We start from the raw sequence: 6,092 nt of genomic DNA, 5'->3' as shown, positions 1-6,092 counted from the left end.
TGATATCTGGTGTGTGTGTGTGTGTGTGTGTGTGTGTATGTGTGTGTGTGTCGGTGAGGTTTCACTGTGGAGAAGAGACGGACACTTACCCGAGGACTGCTGAGAGGACTGGTGGACAAACCGGAGGACGCTCCGCTGATCGACCGCGATCTAAAACACACACAAGATACGATCAATATCCAGAGAGAGGAGACACACACACACACACACACACACACACACACATACATATATATAACACACACATTGCACAAAAGCCTGAATCCTCTTTCAACTGTTTCAAACTTCAGTAGTGAGCAGATTGAAGCAGATTTGATCTCAGGCGGAGAGGAAAAGTGGAGGAAAGTGAGTGAAATGAGGACGAATCACCAGCAGGAAACTCATTCTCACACAGCTGCAGCCTCCGGATTCACTAACTCTTTTATTACTTTGTTAAACTGCAGAAACGTCTTCTCACTCTGCTCCTGTTTGGCCTTTTTTCACCTGCTTCTGCTGCCGAAAACTTCCTCATATGTGACAATTATATGTAATGTTTTAAACTGCAGGAGATAAATGACGACTATAATTCCTCACAGCTCAACGTGACGTCTTATAATGTTTTGTTTTGTTCGATAATATAAAGTTTACTCTCATATTTGGTCCAATCACCAATCTACGACGGAGTATTAGGGCCAATACTAAAAAATAAAAAAATAAATACAATTTTGGAAATTACGAGAATAATATTATTCTCATAATATTACGACTTTATTCTTGTAATATTACGACTTTTTTCTTGTAATATTACGACTTTTTCTCGTACTATTACGACTTTATTCTCGCTATATAACGACTTTATTCTCATAATATTACGACTTTATTCTTGTAATATAACGACTTTATTCTTGTAATATTACGACTTTATTCTCGCAATATTCTGACTTTATTCTCGCAATATGACGACTTTATTCTTGTAATATTACGACTTTATTCTCATAATATTACGACTTTATTCTCGCAATATTACGACTTTATTCTCGCAATATGACGACTTTATTCTTGTAATATTACGACTTTATTCTCGCAATATGACGACTTTATTCTCGCAATATTACGACTTTTTTCTCGCAATATGACGACTTTATTCTCGCAATATTACGACTTTTTTTCTCGCAATATGACGACTTTATTCTCGCAATATTACGACTTTATTCTCGCAATATTACGACTTTATTCTCGCAATATTACGACTTTATTCTCGCAATATTACGACTTTATTCTCGCAATATGACGACTTTATTCTCGCAATATGACGACTTTATTCTCGTAATATTACGACTTTATTCTAGTAATGTTACGACTTTTTTCTTGTAATATTACGACTTTATATTACGACTTTTTCTTGTAATATTACAACTATATTCTCGTAATATTACAACTTTATTCTCGCAATATTACGACTTTATTCTCGCTATATTACGACTTTATTTTCATAATATTATAACTTTATTTCTCGCTATATTACGACTTTATTTTCATATTATAACTTTATTCTCGCAATATTACGACTTTATTCTCATAATGTTACGACTTTTTTTCTTTTAATATTACGACTTTTATTTTACGACTTTTATCTTGTAATATTACGATTTTATTCTCGTAATGTTAGGACTTTATTCTCGTAGACCAAATATTGCAACTTTTTTTTTGTAATATTACAACTTAATTCTCGCAATATTACGACTTTCTTTCTCGTAATATAACTTTTTTTTCTCGTAATATTACGACTTTATTCTCGCAATATTACGACTTTATTCTCATAATTTCCCAAAAAAAATGTCACTTAGTCTGGCCCTAATATTACGTCGTACCAATCAACCAATCAGCTCCAATTTGGACTTCCTTAATATCGGCTTCACGTCTCACAAGCTCAGTTTCCATCGAGACTTTTAACTGTTCAGAAAAGATCAAACTCCTTTAAATCCATTATCATTATATCAGTGGTATAAAATGATCTTAAAAAATGACAATTATATCGTTTATCGCAATTATTTCTGAGACAATATATCGTCCAGTAAAAGAAGTTATCGTGACATAAACGTGAGATCAGATTGTTGAATCTTCCAAACATCGGAAACTCCATATTTTATGTTTTTTAAAGATTAAAGCTACTTTTCTCTAATTTTGACGACATTTTTGAAGATTTAGTTCTTATGACTGCTCAATATCTGCACAGCTCTGCAAGTGTTTTGTCCTATTAATAAAATAGTATTTCTTATAAGTGTAGACGAAGTGTATTGATAAGAAATAATCAGTATTGATGATGTGATGTCTGCCCACTACGATCGAGTCTTGTTAACATTCAGCTCGAACACTCAACACTCAGACATGAGGAGCATCCTCGGTTTCAGTCAATATCTATAAATACTTCAAACACGTCAGCATTACAGCCCACGCACACACGCACACACACACACACAAACACACACACTGCAAAATTCATCAGCAGCATTGTTTCTCTTTTCTTCTCTTCATGAGCTTTTCCATTTTTCATTTACGTGTCATTAACTTTTCATATCTCCCTCCTTCTCTTTCTCTCTTTTTGCCCAAATGTCGTCTCTCTCTACACACACACACACACACACACACACACACACACACACACACACACACACACACACACACACACACACACACACACACTCTGCACTTTTACCAGAAACCATACAAGGGCCCCGCTGATGTCTTTGAAGACTTTGGGATTTAATTGCCCATAGACAATTTGGCTTTGTTGGAAGTGAAAAATGAAAAACAATAAATCATAATTAAACATCCTTGAAGAGAGAGACACACACACACACACACACACACACACACACACACACACACACTCACACACACACACAGAGAGCGGATGACATCACCGCCATTACCAGTTATAGCTTTTCACAGCTGCATTTTTGTCATTTTGAGACAATTTTACACCATTTTCAGTAGAAAGCTCTGAGAGTCTGCAGTGATAATGGTGATGCTGCTTTTGTTCTCTCTCATATTATTTCCATTATTCCTATTAAAGCTTATTTTCTTCTGTTTTTTTCTCCCATTAACTTACCATGAGGTAGTTACATTAGCATAATTTGTTCTCTATATGAACCGCATCGCAGTTTAATCAGCCTGGAGGTCGTGCCGTTAATCACATTTTAATTTAATTTTAGTCTTTTTTTTAGATGCCTATAAACGTGAGACATTTAGCACATGTTCTCCTCATGGAGGCAAAATAAAGTGACTAAAGATAAGCATTTTATTTTGGAAGTTTGTTAGCATTAATGTTGTATTTATTTGTGTTTTTTGTTTATAATAATTTTGGTGTCCTCAATTTCTTCACAGTATATTAAGACCACGACATAAAAATGTGATTTGATGCTGATATGGATTCAATTAATCATGTATGTTTTATTTATTCATATTCTTGTAATTTTTAATTCTTTATCTTGATTTTATTTTGTATTATTGTGTCACAGGAAGCTTAAAACAATCAAAGTTTATGTGAATCTGAATCTGAGTAAACCTAATTTAATCAAGTGATGTGAGAAAACTGAATTAATTTATATTAAAATAATAGTTTGACACTTTGGGGGAAATGTGTTTATGTATTTATTTGGCAAGAGTTAGAAGAGTTAAGTATGAAGTAGCTTAGCTTAGCTTAGCATAAAGACTGGAAACAGATGGAAACAGCTAGCATGGCTCTGTAGAAAGTTCAAAAGTACATTTTTAAATCTCAATCATTATTATGTTGTTTCTTACTATTTTAATCTGTAAAACAAAAAAAAACAAAAAAAGGTGGTTTTTACGAGGAATTATGAGCTTGAAAAATTTCGTGACTCTCTGGAGTTTTTGCTGGTTGCCTAGCAACCTCACAGAGACGAGAAGACACTGAGGAACTAAGGCTGTGTCCGAAATTACTCTCTTATCCCTCCTGTTGTCCTCGAGTCAAGGAAGGAAGGGAGGAAAGGAGGGAGGAAGGAAGGAGGGAAGTAAGGAAGGAAGGAAGGAAAGGAGGGAGGAAGGAAGGACAGAAGAAAGGAAGGAAGGTAGGAGGGAGGGAGGAAAGTAGGAAGGAGGGAGCAAAACTGTCACCTTTCCTCTCCGATAACTAACGAACTATCTGTCCAGAGTGTGATTCTTTTTAATTATCTACGTGTTGATCATCCTAACTAACATGGAGGAAGTGTTGATGTGTGTCAGCCTCTCACACACACACAAACAAACGCCCGCTCCATTAAACGTCGACCCCTCCATCGCTAGTCCTGCACTTCAGACAGCAGCAACTTCTATTAAACATGCAACTCATTAACTGTGACACTCATCCAAGTAAGTCCACTATCAGGATGATGAAGCCGGCTACTCTTTGAAAATCCCTGCAAATGAATTAATGGTTGTTGATGTGTGAGAGAGAGAGAGAGAGAGAGAGAGAGAAGAGAGAGAGAGAGAGAGAGAGAGAGAGAGATGGAGGAGGATGCAACAAGCTTCAGTTTATGTATCTCCGCAATTAGATGATGAGTGAAGATAAAGGGCGATTCGGTGGGAGTGAAAGCTTCATCTGCATTCCCTGCCAATTAATTTATGCTAATCTCCACACAGGCTTTAAATCCGTCGACAAACTGTGTGTCCCCCCCCCCCCCCCCACTCCCCCCCCCCCCCCCCCCCTCCTCCGACGTTAAGGTCAGCCACACAAGGAGGGAGGAGACGATACACAGATGATGCGTCAAGGAAAAACAAACTAATGCAACTGATATTAACCCTCCTGTTGTCCTCGAGTCAAGGAAGGAAGGAAAGATGGAAGGGAGGAAGAAAGAAGGAAAGGAGGAAGGAAGGATGGAAGGGAGGAAGGAAAGGAAGGAAGGGAGGAAGAAGGAAGGAAAGGAGGAAGGGAAGGAAAGGAAGGAAGGAAGGAAGGTAGGAGGGAGGGAGGAAAAAAGGAACGAGGGAGGGAAAGAGAAAATAAAAGAGGAAGGGAGAAAGGAAGGAAGGAAAGAAGGACAGAGGAAAGAAGGAAGGGAGGAAGGAAGGATGGAAGGGAGGAAGAAAAAGGAAAGGAGGAAGGAAGGAAGGGAGGAAAGGAAAGGAAAGAAAGAAGGAAGGAAGAAAAGAAGGGAAGGAAGGAAGGAGGGAGAGAGGAAAGGAAGGAGGGAGGAAGGAAGGAAAGAAGGAAGGCAGGAAAGAGAGAGAAAGGAAAGAAAGAGACCCCGGAGGACAACACAAAGTTTAATGAACACACACCCACACACACACACACACCACACACACACACACACACACACACAACACACACACACACCACACACACACACACACACACACACACACACACACACACGACACACACACACACATTCTGACACACTGTGAGCAGTGAGGAGTGAAGGTAGGTGGAAGGAAGGAAGGAAGCAGGAGGAAAAGTTGACCTAAAAATGAGCTTCGCCCCGCAGGGCTGAGGGAGTAACGTCAAACAGGAAGTGGGTGTGCAAAGAGGGAACGTGTGCTAGTTTTCTGATGTTCACAGTGAAAACAGAATATTCAGCTTCTTCTTCTTCCTCTCATATCAGGACTACATTACCTTTCCTATCACTCTGTTTGGATCTGATACTTCACACACCAGCAGGTTTAAATGACCAAACAGGAGTACGATGTATCTGCCACACGCTGAAGCTGTTTATTCAATGATTTTATTTTTTGTCCTTTTTGAAGCACAGAAACTCGCTGATGTGTTGCCTTCATGTTTAAAGACTGTGTAAAGTGAATTCAGGACATTTTCTTCTAAACATGTATGCAACAAACAATGTATTTCTAAAAGAGGTTTAAAAAGCATTTCAACCATTTAGACTTGAATTGTGGAGCTAGGCTTCACAAACTGTGTTTCAAGAATGAAATGATTGGCATAAACCCGTCCTGCTGCTGTAGAGGTATAAATACATTCAGCGCACACTACTACTACAGTGTACAGTTAGCCAGTTAGCTGAGTTAGCCGCTGAGTTAGCCGCCGAGTTAGCCGCCGAGCTAGCCGCTGAGCTAGCCACCGAGTTAGCAGCAGAGTTAGCAGCTGAGTTAGCAGC

General features: G+C 38.4%; 1 pseudogene; it reads right to left on the bottom strand.

Moving 5' to 3' along the window:
• The window catches only part of LOC133977167 (serine/threonine-protein kinase BRSK2-like), a 28,827-nt pseudogene extending 28,677 nt beyond the window's left edge, over positions 1 to 150 (bottom strand).
• Positions 151 to 6,092: the final 5,942 nt, after the last annotated feature.

The sequence above is a fragment of the Scomber scombrus genome, unplaced genomic scaffold (assembly GCF_963691925.1).
Source record: "Scomber scombrus unplaced genomic scaffold, fScoSco1.1 SCAFFOLD_143, whole genome shotgun sequence".
NCBI classification, from domain to species: Eukaryota; Metazoa; Chordata; class Actinopteri; order Scombriformes; family Scombridae; genus Scomber; species Scomber scombrus.
Note: the sequence above shows the minus strand (reverse complement) of the source record. Positions and strands in the feature narration are given on the sequence as shown.